This window comes from Marmota marmota, unplaced genomic scaffold (genome assembly GCF_001458135.2).
Source record: "Marmota marmota marmota unplaced genomic scaffold, marMar, whole genome shotgun sequence".
Taxonomy (NCBI): Eukaryota; Metazoa; Chordata; class Mammalia; order Rodentia; family Sciuridae; genus Marmota; species Marmota marmota.
In genome coordinates, this window is record NW_025999998.1 from 8475577 (window position 1) to 8493531 (window position 17955).

General features: G+C 38.4%; 1 long non-coding RNA gene across 8 annotated transcripts in view; it reads left to right on the forward strand.

Moving 5' to 3' along the window:
• Positions 1–17955, forward strand: part of LOC125617892 — a 155846-nt gene that overhangs the window by 57795 nt on the left and 80096 nt on the right. For 6 of the 8 annotated variants that reach the window (XR_007349015.1, XR_007349017.1, XR_007349020.1 and 3 more), the window contains exons 1-2: positions 3452–11036; positions 16122–16271. This is a non-coding gene — a long non-coding RNA (uncharacterized LOC125617892). Of the gene's footprint in view, positions 1–3451; positions 11037–16121; positions 16272–17955 lie in introns of those variants that run through there. The other 2 variants (XR_007349021.1, XR_007349016.1) reach the window with 2 other exon arrangements.

The window sequence follows — 17955 nt, forward strand, 5'->3', positions numbered from 1 at the left end:
CCTCAGAGTCCTCTCCCTGGAGCTGATAGGTCTTATGGGCCAGGTTCAGAAGTAGTTTTCTGACTTTTGTGCACATTCCCTTGGATGTAAATTGATCATGTTTTCATACCTAGATGAAAAGCATGCTGGTTTTGTTGTCTACCTTTGTGTTCCCAGGAGAAATAAAAGAAATTGGTAAACAACTGGCCATTCTCTATCTTTCCGGCTCAGCCTGGCATCTCTCATGTCATTTGTCATTCTTTCTAAGACACTTTTTCTTTAGTGTATCCATTCATTAGAGCCCAGTAGTAATGTAATGGTCTCCCAGAATATGCCAGTTGATGGGAGGTATAAAGAAAAATCAAGTGCAGATTTATTTTAGAACCCAGGCTAATTCACTTTGTTTAGCTGTCACAGTATTTGCAAGTCATGAAATAATAGTTTTGAATTCTGTCATCTGAACAGGAAATAATGTCTGCATGATTATCAACTCCACAAGATAAGGTACATGAGTGGTCAAGTTTTTGCACAGATGTTTTTTGCTCCTCATTTTTTTCATATATTGCCTTTTTGTAATTTTGCTGGAAATAAGCAGAAGCAGATATATAAGATTTAAGAAAACATATAAGAGAGCAACTTGAAATTTTCTCTCTAAATTTAATTGTCTTTGAAAATTTGGAAAAGAATATTTTTTAGTCTTATTAGAAAATTAGAAAACTGAGAAGCACAGGCTAGCCTGTAGCTATCTATGGACATGGTACTCCTCTTCTTTCAGTGTACTAGCAGTTTGAAATTAGGTATCTTGTTTAACATAAAACATTTTATCTCTACCCCTAATGGTATCCTTATTTACCTAATTCATCAAATTTTATTTTTAAAGAAATACTTACTTTTGTATAATTTATTAAATGTGCTTATCATAGAGAAGATTGAAAATATAGGTAAGCAAAAGACAAAAATTAGCAATGTTCATTTTCTTACTTTTCATAGGCAAATCCTGTGGAGAGGTATGCATTCTCAGTCTTTTTTCTGTGTATACATATGTGTATATGTGTGTGTAAGACTATAGTATACAAAATATTTTATAATAATGGGATTATATTAAGCATATAGATAAAAATTTTAAGTTCATTTTTAGTATATATTCTTATATTAAACATCTTTTTATTATAAATTCATTTTGAGCATATTGGAGTAAACAAAATCAATAAATTAAAAAGTTACACCTATAAGAAATTGACATTTGTACATAAAATTGAATAACATAGGAGAAATAATGTAAACTTGAAAATGACAACATTTTAAATCTGAAACAGTATAGTATGGTGTGGTTCAGTGCTCAGACTTAGGTTTAAATTCAAAGCAAATGTAATAATCATAATTATTTTGATTAATTTTATAACAGAAATAGTTATATTTGTACCGAACCCAGTGCCTCACACATGAGAGGCGAATGCTCTACCACTAAGCTACAAGTTCATTCAAGCATTTCCTCGTAAAATAAATGTAGGGCCAGTATTCATATATTTTACCTTCACAACTTGCTATCTACAATCATATGGCCCAGATTTCCTTATTTATAAAATAGGCACATCATTCAGTTTTGGGGAGGATTAAATGACCAATTGTTATAAAGTGTCTGTATATAGTAAATGCTCAATAACTATTAGCTGCCATGCAACATGTATGAATTTAAAAACAATAGATAATCTTTCATTATAAGTAGGCTTCAGATCAGTTGGTTCTCAGCCAGGACTGGTTTCCCCTATTCTGTCCCTGGGGAGATATTGGGCAATGGTTATTCCATCTGCTATGATGGGGAGTTGCTATGGGAATGTAGTGAGTAGATGCCAGGGATGCTGCCACACATCCTAAATATCATGGACAGACCCCATGCAAAGAATTATCCTACTTAAAATATCAATATTAGCCAAACTGTCTTAAAAATATGTATAGGCTGTGCTTTCATACATGGAGGGAGGATTTGCCACCCAAGTCATACAATTAAAAGTAGCCTCAAAAAAAAAGTAACCTCTCTGATCATCAAGATAGATCTGAAAAAGATACCAAATTCACCTGTTTTTTTAAAATATATATATATATATATATAAATGTAGTTTTTTAAAAAAATATTTTTTAGTTGTAGATGGACACAATATCTTTGTTTTATTTTTATGTGGTGCTGAGAACCAAACCCAGTGCCTCACACATGAGAGGCGAATGCTCTTCCACTAAGCTACAAGTTCAGCCCCCTCACCTGGTTTTTGTGGAGATCAAATGAAAGATTGTATTTAACTGTTTTCTAACCTGATGTACTATGCAAATATACATTCCTAAATCTGTTTTCTTCAAACTTTATTTTTTTTTTATTATTTCCACACCAAGGAGACTTTTTAAGTTTTTTCCCCCTAATTGTTCCCATCTCCCATGCAATTTTAGTAACACAAAAGTGCTGTATATCTGTTTCTATAGTTGGGTAGGGTTGAGGTTAGGAGGGCCATAAATCACTGTAAAATCTAAGACTTTCAGACCCAGCTTTTGACCCTTTGGAGAAATATAGACACCATTGATATTGTATATTTTAATTAAAATAGAATTGAACTCTGAAAGTAGTGTTTTTATTTTAATGATGCTTTAATTACGTATTCAATCAAAAGGAGCTTTACATCCCCTGTTCTACATTTGGAATCTTATTGAGACAGCAACAGAAAACTAAAGTACTACAAGTGATTTGAAATGCTACAGACTGATGGCATTTAAATGTACAAAAATACTCATACAAATGAACGGATATTTAGTGAAAATTGAAAATGCAAAAATATCATCTTATAGAGCCAAAAATATGAGAAACTGAAAAGAAGATGAAAGCTTCTTGAGAGACGGTTAATCTGAATGTAAGCTTATCATAAAAAGGAAACATAAAAGAAGAATTAGAGGCCATAAGACGGAAGGGTAATTGTGCTGGATAAGAAAGCTGAAGGAAATAATATGAACTTTTCTTTTCTGTGGGCCCAAGTTACTATAATCACTGGGTGCCTTTTCTCTGCTTTGTTTGAAAAGAAAAGATTAAACACAGCTCAGTCTGCGAAGTGAGGAGCATGTCACGCGTTGGGGAAAACTGGAAACATACAGCCTGTGGGTTAACCACCTGGAGATCAAATTCGGGGTCTGGAGTCTTTCAGGATCTGTTGCCTGGCCTGTTTGTATCTATTCCCTTTGTTCTTCACTCCCCAGCAGCCTGTTTTATGTTTATAAATACTCAGCAGAAGGCTCCTGTCTGAGTTTGCAGCCTTATCTCTTACCTTGTCATCTACATAGATTCTCTTCTCTTTTCAGCCAAGCTTCCCAACCTCAGAGCACTTCTTGTGAGTTTCCGTTTTCTTAATTTTATTCATAATCCACGCTTTTTTTTTTTGGACTGCCTCCTCTGTATTCATATATTTTACCTTCACAACTTGCTACATTGTTCATTTTCGACTCTCATGCTTGTAATTTCTTTTAATTCTGTTTCCCGTCCTGACAATGAAGGGGGAGGGATGAGCCTCACTTTATAGGCATGTGAAACTCCTCCCCACAGACACAGGAGGTCATAGAGCCAATGGGACCAGAATTCAGGTCTTCCGGCTCAAAATCTGATGTGCTTTCTACTCCTAAGGTAGGGGCCTGCCTAGCACCTTGATTGACATGTTGTACATTTTCAATGTCCATTTTTTTTTCTGATGATGAATTTATAGGTATATCCCTTTCACTTGCAGAGAGATGAATGATGGGGAATAGAAATACCAAAGTTATCTGCATGATAAATTTTATATTTTATTTCCTGCTCATTTGTTAGCATCTGACAACTGGAATAAAACTTTGAATCTGTGCCATTCTGTCTGAAAATGTTTTGATGGTGTCCGATATAATGTTTAGTGTTGATTTTGCAGTATGAATATCATTCATGTTGGTTCTATATTGTACATTACAAGTTTTCAGGTATATGTTACAGGTAAGTGATCACACATAAATAGAGGTCTAGGTGTCATGCTGGTTATTATACTCCCTGAAGGTAGAATTTTTTTTTGCACCAGTTTTTGTATCTATGAGCCTAGGCTGGCTCTGAAACATGGTTGGGTCTTAACATGTGCTCATTGAAGTAAAAGAGCTATTGTTTCCCTCCTTCTCCATGTGGGCTGTCAGCCAAGTTCATAACAATTCTCCTTTCTCTGGAAACTCAGAATTGGTGTTGTCTAGTTCTTCCTTGAACTGCTGTACCCAGCCACCCCCAATCATAGTTAATCTCCCAGGTTGAACACCTGGCCATTGCTGGGCCAAACTTCCATCTTTAGGATTGAGGGTCAGCCTTTAGGGTTAAACATAAATCATATAAATACAGGAGCCATTATATAACCATAATGCAAACTAAAGAGTGGAGAAAAAAGACTGAAGCCTCTATGTTTCTGCTTGTGATTCCACGAGACACCCTCATATTCTCATAATAAACTCTCTTTAGTGTTAAAGTTGATTCATTGATTTTACTTATTTGTAGCTAAAAATCTTCCACCACTACATCAAACTTTCAGATTTCCTTTTCACTGAAGGATATTAGACTAAGTAGAAAATATATCTATAAAGGGAAGACACCACATGTACTTTAAAAATACTAATCAGAGCTGGCAGTGTAACTCAGTGATGGACGGAGTGCAAGCATGTGCACACCAGGCAGGTACAAGCCCCCAGGGCAAGCCCAGCCCCACAGAAAACTAGTGGTGTGTGTATGTGTGTGTGTGTGTGTGTGTGTGTTAGCAAAGCATTTGGGAGTCTTATAGTATTAAAAATGGACTTGTAAATATTGGTAGAATAATGCTGAAGGGCTCTGTAGTTTGTTATTTTCAAACAATAGGGAATTTTAAAATAAAGTAGCAGGAAGAGAGTAAAATGATAAAAACTATAGATAACAGCCAACAATAGAGCAAACAGTGGAGTCTGTCTCCGTCCACCCTGACACAGCAGTCATTATCTCGCATGACTTCCTTCACTTTCTCCATAGAGTCCTGTCTGGTGCAGCCCCAGTCCACCTGTCCAGCTTCTTCTTGTACCCCACTCCCTCCTTGTGTCCCTATGTGGGCTGCTTTTTAGGACCTTTCCTTGCCAAATTCCCCTGCTATATGGCTTTTATACATGTTGTCCTCTCTCCTGGAATATTGTTTTCTGCTGCCTTCACCCAACTTCCTTACGCCTCTTAGATTTTACAGATTATTCCTAGGTTAGCCTAGTGTACCTGTCTTTTTTACCACTCATCACTGTAGTATTTCTCTTAGGTTTTCTCTCCATTATCTGGCTGTCTATTCTACTAGACTGTAAGCTCTGTAAGGGCAGGAAATCTCTGCTTTATTGTTTTGCTCATAGCATCCAACTGTATGATCAACAAACATTGGGTGAATAAATAAATAAATATGTGGAAAGGTATTTAGGTATTTTATTTCTCAGACAGAAATCAAAAGTTAGCAAATAAACAGTAATAACAACAACAAACCAGCCTCTGCTTACATTGGTTTTCAAAGACGGGATGTATCATTCAGTTATTTGTAATTCATAATTTCTCTCAGATAGTTTGTGAATGATATTAGTAATAAAGTTGAAGTCCCTTTTACAAATAAGGGGGTAGGATTATTAGTAAATAAAACATAATTAATGTTCATATTACTTGCAAGCCATATCATAAAAACCTGCCTAACCTGTCATGTCTTTAAATAGTAGTTTTAACCCCTGAGATCTATTAAACCCCTGTCAGCCTTGAGATGGATGCAGGGGATATGGAGGGAAAGAGGTCTCCAATTCCTAGCAACTCCCAGAGCTCCGTGGAAGGAGGATGCTATCAGAGGTATTTCTAAGGTCTGCAATGCTCGTAGTCAGCACGGGTAAAGGTGGAGTAATGGAATAGAGGGGAGTCTCTGGGGCCACTTATAGGAAAATCTTGCCAGAAAGCCAGGTGATATGGTTGACTAACATAGGTTCCTCTTCCTTTCCCTCAATGTCCCTTTGAAAGTATGTGCACTTAAATAGAAGACACAGCAGCCTGCCTTGCTGGAGGAAGACCTCTCTTTCATCCAGATAATAAAAGTAGTCAAACTTTGTGCAAGCAGTTCTGGGTAAACACTTCATGACAAGAGGAAGAAGATGAAAGGAGATTTCCAAGGTTGAAGGTTTGGTTGGAAACCCTCTGGGAGCCTGGGAGTGAAGGCAATTTGCAAAGGCGATGACAAACAGTGACCACTGGAGAGAAGGGTGGGTGGTCCTCAGGGAATTAAAAGAAAGGAAAGGAGAAAAAAGCAAACACAGGCTACCTGCCTGAGAGTGAGGGCCATAAAAAACCTACTTCTAATGAGGAGCTTTTCTGACAAATAGTCCCAGAGCAGAGCTTAGTAGAAGGTCCGGATAGTTCAGTTAAAATTTTCTAGAGAGTATTAATATTATTTTTGGTAGAATAATCTGGTTTCATTCAAAGTTAAGAAGACTCTAACATCCAGAAAATACCAAATTATATAAATAATTACCATGAATTATTTTCACTAAATGAGGTAGTACACAGTACTTAAAAAAAAGAAAAACTTTATTAGTAAAATTCCAACAAAGAAGGTTGCCTGAAATTAAATCCAGAGTTCCTTCCAAAGAGTTTTGCAAATATCATCTGTGCAGTAGGAAGAACAGAAATGATGAGAGCACATTTTTCAAGAATACATCTCCACCTTCCCTTTTGCTCAGGAGGTGGCCTCTTATTTGCAGCTGTTGGATGTAACCAGTGAACCGAATACTTGAAACCAATTTGCTGGTTTGAGAAGAGGTTATTGATTCTCACAGCATGTAATGTATACACTTAGAAAATTTCATTGTTTAACTCTGCATGTGGATGATTCTTGCCTTAGACTACTCTAAGTCAGGCAGATGGCAAGCTATATGGACTCTCCTTGTTTTAGTGAAGACTTCAGAGGAGTTGAAAAATGTTTAACAGATCCAAATGTTGCCCTGAGTTAGTTAAAAATACCTGTACATGCTTCTCAGAAAATGTCTCGTTAGGTGAGGGACAGTCTTATAAGCATGTGCTTTGTTTTGAGGGAAGATGTTGGGAGAGAAATTTCTGGGCATTTTGTATGATACCAAGAAGGCGATGGCAATGAATGACATCATACCCAATTAAGTAAATATATTTCTGGATATTGTTTAAAATGACCACTGCTTGAGCTGTTTGTGATTTATCATTTTCAGAATTGCAAAGCCTAATCAGCGTATTCTTTGTATATTATCAGCATTATAGTTTGATGACCTATATTTGTGTTCTTGAAGTAGAAGGAAGCTTCCTCTGACACTGATGGAAAGGAGAACAGACAGATAGATGACTTTGTGCATTTGTATTTCTTTTTATTACTTAATAATAAAAGTTCAACTACATAATTAATGTTAAATTCTTTGGATGGGTGAAAATAGACAAAAATACTCAGCAATTTGAGGTCAATGTATTTTGTGGGTATTGTCTAATAATACATGTGAGATGACGAAGGCACACATTACTGAATGTCTCCCATTAAATCTTGGAAATGTGGGTCCCACCCTTTCTAATTCTTCACCTTTTCCCTAGAAATATTACTAATACCCCATGGGAAGTTTGTTCCACTAGAAAGTCTGACATTTTGAACCAATTTGAGCAGCACTGTTAGGAGGAAATGATTTATTGTTCCCAATCACCATTCATAAGGTGATCATTGTGATCCCAAGGGAGGGTTTTAACTTGTGACAAGAAAAGTTTCTTTCTGCTTAATGGGGAGCCACATCCTTGAGCCTTACCTATTTGGTGAGAGAGAAGTCCTATGGGTATTTATTGACTTGAACTGAGGGGTCTTTCTAATATAGAGTTATTTTTAAAAACATGAATATCCTTAGGGACTTGTTTGGGGAGGTCATTAGTGGAGAAAAGAATCAGGGTAATATTTTTCTAAAACATCTTTATCATTGGTTTTGATTTTATGTTTAAATCAACAAATTGTTTCTCTTGCAGTCCTCATGGTTGATAGAAAGACTATCATATGAACCTCAGATGGTAAATGGAATTGAAAGAATGACTCTAGCATTTATCCAAAGGCATGATCCGAGGGATGAAAAGGGACAGAAGTCTCCATGAACAGGGCAAGAGACAAGCAAGCCATGTGTGACCAGGTGGTGGTATCAGAAGTATCTAATTTCCTGTTAGGATTATAACATGTGAAGCTTGTCAAGCACTAGAGCCCCACTTACAGATCTTGTGTTACAGGTTTCCAAAGACTGTGCAGCAAGCACACCAGCCATATAATTCACCTAAATTAATTGTTAGACTTCCAGAGTATTATGTGCTTTGGTGATCTTCAGCCTGGGATCTTTCTGCTGCATCTATTGAGGAGCCCTCCAGAGAGTCGGCCACAGCACTGAGCCTTAGGAGGTGACATTTGCCATCTTTAGGTCTCAGAATCACCTTGGTATTTTACCTCGTAGTCCTGTCGAGGACAGGTCACCTGAAAATGAAATTCTGAGACACAAGAAGAAGATGGGCTATAAAGAAAATGTCCCTCTTGCTCAAGGGATAAACTCAACTCAAAGGGGTGGGAAGAACACTGTTGCAGAGTGATATTTTAATAGATGATCCTCCCCCATTGCCTGCAGCTCCTGTTGCCTCTGCTTCTATCCACAACCCCATTAAAAGAAGTTTCACCAAAGATCAAGGAAAAAAAAAAAAGGCTTTTGATTTTCAAAAGGCAAGACCCTGAGGGCACTTGGCATTGAAACTGTATGATGATTTGGAGCAAGGCTTCTAGCCCTGGTTGGACATAAGGTTTTCCAGATGTGCTATTAGGGCAGTAAGGATAGGGCTGGGTCCAGGGAAGCAGACAGAGCAGGTAAATGCTGGTGTGGAGAGGAGAAGAAGAGGGAAGAGAAGACAGAGGGATAGAGGGGAAGCAGAGGGCATTGTTAGATGCCCCTGGCCCCTCTCTTCTTTGAGAAAGAGATTCCAGACCCAGATCCCCAGAAGGGAAAGTCCTGGATGACAGAAAACCCAGATGGCTTGAGGTTCCCATCACTTCCCAAGTAGACCCCAAGAAGACTGAAAAACCCCAGAACAGAAATGAATAAGTGGTGTGTAGAGGACAGATGGTCTGAGCTGGCCCCAAGGGATTGAGCACATCTGGCACAGTGTGCAAGTGTTAGGATGAATCCTCTGTGCTCTGCCATCAGCATAGTAATAAAGGACCCAGAGCTTCCTAGCAGCCCCGTGGACAGAAAGCAGTGCAGTCAATCCTCCTGTGTCAGCGGCTGAGAGAGAGTGCTGTACCTGAAGTCTCAGACTGGGCAACAGCTCAATAGCAAGACTTATAGGAACCAGAGGTCTCAGGCATGCTGGTGCAGAGCCAGCATCACACAGAGCTGGGCCTGCCTCCCCCCATTCCCCTGCTCCAATGCAGCCCCCTGGGACAAGGGTTGAGGAAGCAGCATTGAGTGAAGTTATGGTTCTGACACTGGATCCAGGCCCCCAATAGAAAAGTCATCATGGAAAAATAAAGTTATATCTCTTGTGCAATTGGCTGTATGGATGGAGATGTGAACTCAAAGGTGAAACCATGCAATTAATCAATAAATTAAAACAAATCAAGCACACCTGACACAACCACTCAGCCCCTCATCTTTGGAATTTGGAATTTTGTGAATCTCAGCAAAATCTTGACCATTGCTATGTAGCTAGATTAAGCACAGCCTTTCAGCTTATTTCCTGCAGGCAATGTGGCTGTCAGTGTCCTAGGAGCTGTCACTGTTTTCAACCACTGAGCCCTTGAAACAACATCTGAAATTAGGTATCATTCCATTTGATTGATAAGTAATTGTGCGCTCAACAAAATGAAATTGGAGGGACCGGCATCTCCTTTGTGAAGTTTGGTGGATAAGGCTGCGAATGATTCCTTCTTCCCCCAACAGCATTTCCCTTTTCCTGTCCATTCCTTGCCCTTTCTGCACCTTTACTCAAACTGCTCCTACTACTCATACTGCACCTCTTCCCTGTCCTTTTGACATCTTCCATTTTCCAAGGCACAATTCAAGTTTCATCTGTTCCCAAACACTTTTTCAGCCCTCTTCATTATTATTATTTTATCCCTCTTCCTGGGGTGGTTGTTATTGTTGTTTGTTCTTTTTAGCACTTCACAGACACTGGCCTGTTATGAAAATCAACTTTGCATGGAGGGTTTGTGTCAGCTCTGGGTTGTGAACCCAGATGAGTTTCATCTTGTGCATCCATAGCACCCACCATGAATTTGGTATCCTAGCCTGGCAGATATTTTGGTAATTGGAATATAATAAAGCATTAATGCATATTTGTCAAACTAAATTGAATTTAAAATTATAAAACACAAAGGTAGTGAAGCATGAGACAGATGCTTAAAAGAATTTTTAACTGATCACGTCTTTGATTCCCTTATTGCTTTTCTTCTTTTTCCCCTAGTTATTTAAAAAAATTTTTCAAGCATATAAAACAAGTTAAAGAATTGTTCAGTGAAAACTCCTACAATAATCACCTAGCTTTTGTAATACGTATTCTGTAGTGTTTATCTGACTATATCTCTCCATCTATCCATCTTTCTAACCCACCTCTCTGACTTTCAAATATATTTAATGTTTGATAAACCTTTGGAATCAGATCTGGGATTTATTCCTGAATTCAGCCTGTACTTACTGTGTGACCTTGGCTGTATGTTTAACCTTTGTCTATTTTCCTGTCTGCAAAATAGGGATGGACAATAATGCCTACTTCATAGAGAGGGGTGGAGAATCAATGAGATAGGGCATGTAAAAGGCCAGGCACAGTGTGTGTTCAGCACAGGGTAGCAGGAGGAAAAGCAGAGGTGTTTCAAGTCATTGGCACTGATCTGCAAAGATAAATGCTTCTGATGTTTTTGCTTCCAGTCTCTGTTTTAGGTCCAGAAGGAAAAGAAATTGATAGGAGATGATCAATTTTAGCCTCTTCTTGGTTATGAGTGAGAGGTCCCTGGATCTACCAGGTGAGCAACAGGTCATCTGGACTTTGGTATGGAAACTGCATTCAGAATTACCTGGTATAATTCAAAAGAGCCAATAGTAGAATTACCCATCATCTACTTTCACTGCGACAAGGTGGGGAATCTTATACTTACCTAAAATTCAGGAAAAAAATTGCTAAAAATGGAGATAACTAGGAGAGAATGTCAGAGAGTTCTGCAGTCATAAAAGTCAATCCCTGAGCTCTTTTATGTAGGGGTTTGCAAATTTTCTGAGTATGAGTTTTCATGAGTACAACTTTTTGCTCTAAGGCTGTAGAATATCCCATTACTGGAACCATTTTTTAAATTATGCTGCAGCTCATCTTGCCCCTGAAATTGCCCTGTAAACTGGTGGTTGGATAATGCAGATTACCTTCTCTGTGGCCTCAGACCAAGCACCCTTTGGGACATTGGATGAGTGGGAAAAAGGAAATCCCATTCTTGTTTTCTGCCTCACTCTCACATATCTACCCCTTGCATAGTCATTACAATATCCTTCACTTAGTTAATCATGTTCAGTACAGGATTGTGTGAACACCGTGGTTGAACAAAATTATCATCTGTTCTTGTGAATAATTTTCTGTGGCACACTTAGAGTTGGACCTTTTCATTACAAATTTGCATTAGTGTATGCCTACTGAGTTGTCCCTTGATGAATCAGAAAATTCCTGATGTCATTTGATTGTTTGCAACTTAGATGACATATCATATTAATCTGTGGAACTCTAAACAACACAAGTGCCTACTCCCCCTGTAGCCCCACCCTGCAAGTGGATAGTCATTGTTAGTGGATCTTAGGGTAGCACACTGGAATCCACATTTTTAAAAGTCTCTACAAATTATTTTACTTCACAGCGAGAGTTAAGAACTACCTCTTGACTGTAAATCTGTACAGTTCTTCTTCATAAAGTGAACGAGAGGTGTAGTGTGTCTTTTAAGATGCAAAATCTTGATTGACTTTTTATATTTTGCTTTGCTTTCAATCAGTTGATGGCCAGAAAATGGAAAACCAGCTGAACTGAAATGAGTAGGAATTTTTACAAAGTAGAGTAAGTTGTGTGTAGAATGAAGAAAAGGACAATCAAGTAGAGCAGTTGGGGAGACTCAGGTAAAGTAAAGAGGAGCCAGGAAAGACTGTCATAGCCAACTGAGAAAGCAGTGCTGGGATTATTGGATAAAGGGTATAGCCTAGGACAATGGCAGATATACAAAAGAACTTGCCATATTTTCTAACACATCCGTATTTGAAATTTTAACATTCCAGTTATCTGTTGACCTGGTACCATTGGGACATAATTGTCATTGCTTACACAGAGCAACTTTCATTATTATGGTGGCATTACTGGATAACTCCAACTACTCAAAGTTTCAGTGGACAAAGTATTTATGGGTAAAAGAAAAATCCTGGTTATTTGAGAATCTACTGTTGTCATCTGCTGGTTAGATTTTTTTTTTAAAAAAGGAAGAAAGTAACACCATCAAAGCTTATTGATTTTTAGTTCCTGAGAAGAAAATTCTGGAGATAATAGTGGAATCCTTTTGAAATAAATGCAGAGTTCTTAATATACTTGATGACACAGATTCCAATATCATATTAAAAATGGGAACAAATATGCCAATTCTGAATTGAAAAGTGACTCAGAAGAGTTGAACTCTAGATGTGAAGAAGTTTGGGGTACAATATAATTGGAAGCATTTTTTTTTCTCTTAGGGTATATTGCTTGGTACTTTCACTAGAGCTCTTACTGTTCTAATAGTCTCAGGCTTCTCAAGTGCAGACCAATGAGGTCTTCAGTTCAGGGTAATATGGCATTTGTATTGTTTTTGCAAAGGAGAATATTGAAGATTTTCAACTCCAAATAGAACCCCATTGTTGGTAAATGATTGCCAATTAAAATTGATAAATATATGCAAAACTATTGAGAGGACCCAGTGAATCACAGATTTATGTGTATATAACTTCCATGAAGTTTAGCTTCTGAGACCTGAAAAACAGAGAGAAAAATCATTATATAATTAAGAAGGAATTATTTCTATTTTTGAAGACCTATGTAGGAAATGAACATGAACTGATAGATAAGCTTTCAAAAGACTTTCACAAGGTCCATTCTGGGGACAATTAGAATAACAACAAAAAAGAATCACCACTGAAGTGGAATTGGGTGGCAGGAGAGAAAGACAATGAGACAATTTGAAGGTTTGGCTTAAGCACTCCAAATTGCTCTTTGGTATTATAACATCTAGGTGGTCAGCTTTTGTCATTCCCCTGTTCTTGGGCAAGAGTTCTTCTGAGAAGTAGTCATTTTATCAAGACCCAGATGCCTTAGAGTATATCTCAAGAACCACAATCCATGTGTTAGTGAGATTTTTGTCAATATGACCAAAATACCTGACAAAAACAACTTAAAGGAAGAAAAATCTATTTTGGCTCATTGTTTCAGAGATTCAGTCCATAGATGACCAACTCCACTGTTCAAGGCTGGAGGTGAGACAGAAGATTGTGGTGGAAGGGCATGGAGGAGGAAAGCTATTCAGATCATGGTGGCCAGGAAACAGAGAGAGAGAGAGAAGGAGGACAAAATGCCACACTTCCAGTGACCTGCTTATTCCAGCTATGTCCCATCTGCTTACAATCATCACCCGGTGTAGTCGTCCTTCAAATGGTTAATTCATGAAATGAATTAATATGTTGATGAGGTTATAGCTGTCATGATCTAATGATTTCAACTCTGAACATTCCTGCATTAACACAAGAGCTTTTGAGGGATTCCTCATATCCAAACTATAGCAATCTACAAGTACCATTCGTCTTCCACATGCTACTTTTGAATATGTCAAAAAAAAAAAAAAAAAAAAAAAAGCTCTCAAATCGACCTCAGGTTGCTCTTCTCCAAACCAAGCATCCCATTCTTCAAAGATTCATAATCTAGGGCTGGGGATGTGGCTCAAGCAGTAGCACGCTCGCCTGGCATGCCGTGCGGCCCAGGTTCGATCCTCAGCACCACATACAAACAAAGATGTTGTGTCTGCCGAAAACTAAAAAATAAATAAAATTCTCTCTCTCTCTAAAAAAAAAAAAAATATTCATAATCTATTTCCTGGAGGCTCTTCCCATCCTTGAGTCTCTCTTCTGAATATCCTGCAGTCTATATTCTTTATAACTAGCGAATATAGTTCTTATTTGTCCACAAGTCTTAGTTTTTGGCTGTTTTCTAAGTTTAATTCTCACTAGCAACCCTTCTCAAAAGATTTCTGATTAGAATAACACCATGCATGGTCAACCTACTTGGAATTGGATTGAGTGCAATATCTGAGGAGTGTCTGAAGAGTGACTACTAGAGCAGAGGTCTTACTGACTGACTCTACTTTATACAAGCACAGCCAAATAAATGTGTCAGTGACTTGGTCCACATACACATGGTTGCCTCATGTTAACTTGTGGTGATTGCTGTCCTTAAATCTTCTTCACACTGAGGACACAAATCCATATCTTCCCTATGGAGTACTTGAGCTGGTTGTTCTTTGGCATCTATTCCTACTAAATTTCATGATGTTGGGATTCAAGCCATTGTCATCTGTCCAGAACTTTGTTATCCAAAATGCTGACACTCCTTTCAATTTTGGTTATCAAAAGATATAACCTTGCTTGTCTGTATCACCATCAAAATTATTGATTTAGAATATTACATGGAATAGTCCTGTAGTTCTTTGCCTCTTTCCAGTTTTTCACATCATAAAGGTCATTTAATATCACAAATTCAATTTCAGGATCATCCAGGCCTCACATTTCTGGCTTTTGCTTGAAAATATTTTGGAATATTTAGCAAATGCCTTTTGAAACTTCAGCTGTCAAATATGAAAGCCTTTTCCTAATTTATGTACCTAGATCCTAATAAATAGATTAGATTAGAAGAGAAAATAGATTAAAATAGAGTTAAGTCTAATATGACTTCAATAATTCACTATTTTTTTGGTGTGTTTTTTGATGTTGTTATTGTTTTCTGCCTCAATAGGGCCTTTGCAATGTCTGGTCCATGGAATATGAGAGTGCCCAATTACTATTTTTTTCATCCAAGCACAATTTTTCATTGAAAAACAAGCAGATCCTACTCCTGGCTCTTGCTAGGGAAAGAAAACCTATTTCTTTACACCTGTCAAGGACATCTGCTTTGGGAAGCCCCACACACAGCTTAGGTCCACATCAGAGTATGAATTGACTATTTGATAATCATGTAAATATTATTGCTGAAATAAAAACATGATTGAGGCTGGAAGTATGAACCAAATGCAGAAAGTGCCAGCTCTTTAATGTAAGCAATTAATTAGGCATCATCTTTAAGTCTGGTGATAGGTCCCAGGGTGTTAATCAAATCAAATATCACCAGCTGCTGGGAGAACAGGCTCTTTCAGGAAGCATTTCCTACACGGAAGGGGAGAGGAATGTGGCACTGAAATGGATTTTCTGAGGTTCCAGGCTAAGGACACCTATGGAGGAATTATGAGAAAATGTTGCATGGGCATATCCATGCGGGATTAGACAAACTGTGCTGAGTAGCTGAAGTTATGGAAAAACCTAAATTTGGAAGCCAGACAGAGCCAATGCCAAATTCTCCTTTTCCTAGCCTTAGAAAAATCACGTGATTTGTGTGAGCCTTATTTTCTTCAGCTTTAATATACGGGTGACAACACCAACTGATAGGTTTTTATAAGGATGAGAGGCCACATGGGCAGCACCCAGCACCATGCTCACCATGTGCATGACAGTGGATAGATAGTGATGTGGTAGTAGTAAATGGGTAGTTGGGTTCTGGTGTCCACCCTGCAACTATTGACTTTGATCTTGGGCATACCCTTGAGCTTGGCTTCCCCAACTCTGAAAAGGCAGGAGTGGGATAGAGGCTGCACCAGAGCTAATGGCCCACCATTCTTTGACAGGGATCAGAATTAGGGATGTTTTGTGATAAGGGCATTGAGACAAGGCAGAAGTCCACTGACATGAGGGAGGGACCATCAGCAACGTCCCACAGAGAGTTCATTTTCTCCACTCCAAACTTCTCTTCTACACAGCAGCCTGGAGACCACTTGAAGGGAGCTTCATCGTTTGTCCTCATCACCACACCTACCTGGCTGTCACCACGGGCCAGGCCCAACAAGAAGCATCTTTGTTCAAAACAGAAAGACATTTATCACTGCAACCAGGGCACCTTAAAGGAAAAAGTAAGTTTGTGATGTTGGGGAGGAATCTGTCTTGAACTATTAGGCTATTTTAAAAATAACATTTTTTCTTTTTCTTCTAATTGCAAATTAATACATGACTGATGCAGAGAGTTATGAACACACTAGTTTAAAGACCACCATCATTAACATTCTATGTATGTTCTTTCAGTCATTTACATATAAACTAAAAATGACCTCACACCATTGCCCTGATAGTAACTTTTCTGGGTATTCTTTCTCCACATACCCATTTCATTTATGCTGTTTAAGTTTGCTGATTTCCATTAATAGTAATTCCTTAGTTATTTAGCAAAGGTGTCTGAAATGAGATGATTGCCCCTAAGCCATACGCAAAATACATTAGGGAATGAGAAGAAAATTTTAGAGTTTATGTTAATGCTTTTACTTTTTTTTTGTGGTATGGGGGATTGAATTTAAAGGCACTGACCACTGAGCAACATCCCCAGCCCTATTTTGTATTTTATTTAGAGACAGTGTCTCGTTAGTTGCTTAGTGCCTTGCTTTCGCTGAGACTGGCTTTGAACTCGCGATCCTCCTGCCCTGAGCCCCCCAAGATGCTGGGATTACAGGCATGTAGCACTGTGCCCAGCTATACTTTTACTTCTTATCAAGAGTGTGTGTGTGTGTGTGTATGTGTGTGTGTGTGTGTGTCATAACATGGAAAAATAAGTCTGGAGGTAGAGAGTCCTGAAGTGGAACAGTGATCCCAGAGATTGAAGCTATTTCCAACTCTGCTCTTCTGCCCTCATGGGAAGGCACCAGCCTCAAGCCTGTAATATGGCTGCTGCAAATATATATATTACACTCACATTTCAAACAGGAATAATGGGAGTAGGTTCAAGGCAATTGTTTTCATCTACCAAGGCTTTGCTTTTTATTCAAGAAGATGTCTTCCTTTCCATTGGGCAAGTCAAAGGAAGCTGAGAAATTGAAAATTTTAGGTTTCATCTTCTTTGGCAATGGAAGTCAAGGGCATGGGTAACTGTGAACCACTTGGGGGTAGGTAATCCATAGGGTTTGCCAAAGTCTTTTCCCTGGAAAAGTGCATGCACTTGTACACGTGTACTCACACACAAACCCAAGTTGTTATGTAATTTCAGGGGGTTGTCAGCTAAATGTGTGTGTGGGGAAGTACCCATTCCAAAGGGCCAAATTGAGAACCACCACTTGAATGGATGTTGTGTTCAGCCCCAGTCAAGAAGTGGGAGAGGAGCAACAGGAAATGGAGAAAGAAGAAAAAGTGGGAAAAATGTGAATGGGAGTGCCAGATAGAACAGAGTGGCCATGAAAGTTATAAACAGCAGATATTATAATAACAGTAAAAAATAAATACAACAGCAAAGAGAAAAAGAGGTTAAAGAAATTGTACAATGGGGAAGAGGGAAAAATCATTTATGTATTTGAAGCTTAAGGAAGTATATCCTCCAGACAGACTAGAATTGAGCTCACCAAGTGAGTTGAGGCTGGCAGTGCAGTGGGTGGGGAACTAAGCCACTGCCAACCTCAACTCACTTGGTGAGCTCAATTCTAGTCTGTAGAGTCATTGGTTTTTGCTTCTGTAGAGTCATTGGTTTTTCATCATAAATTCAAGAGGGTTCTCCAGAAGGTTTGGAAACTTGAAGATTTGAAGTCTGATTGAGAATAGTCAAGCAATAAGCTCCGT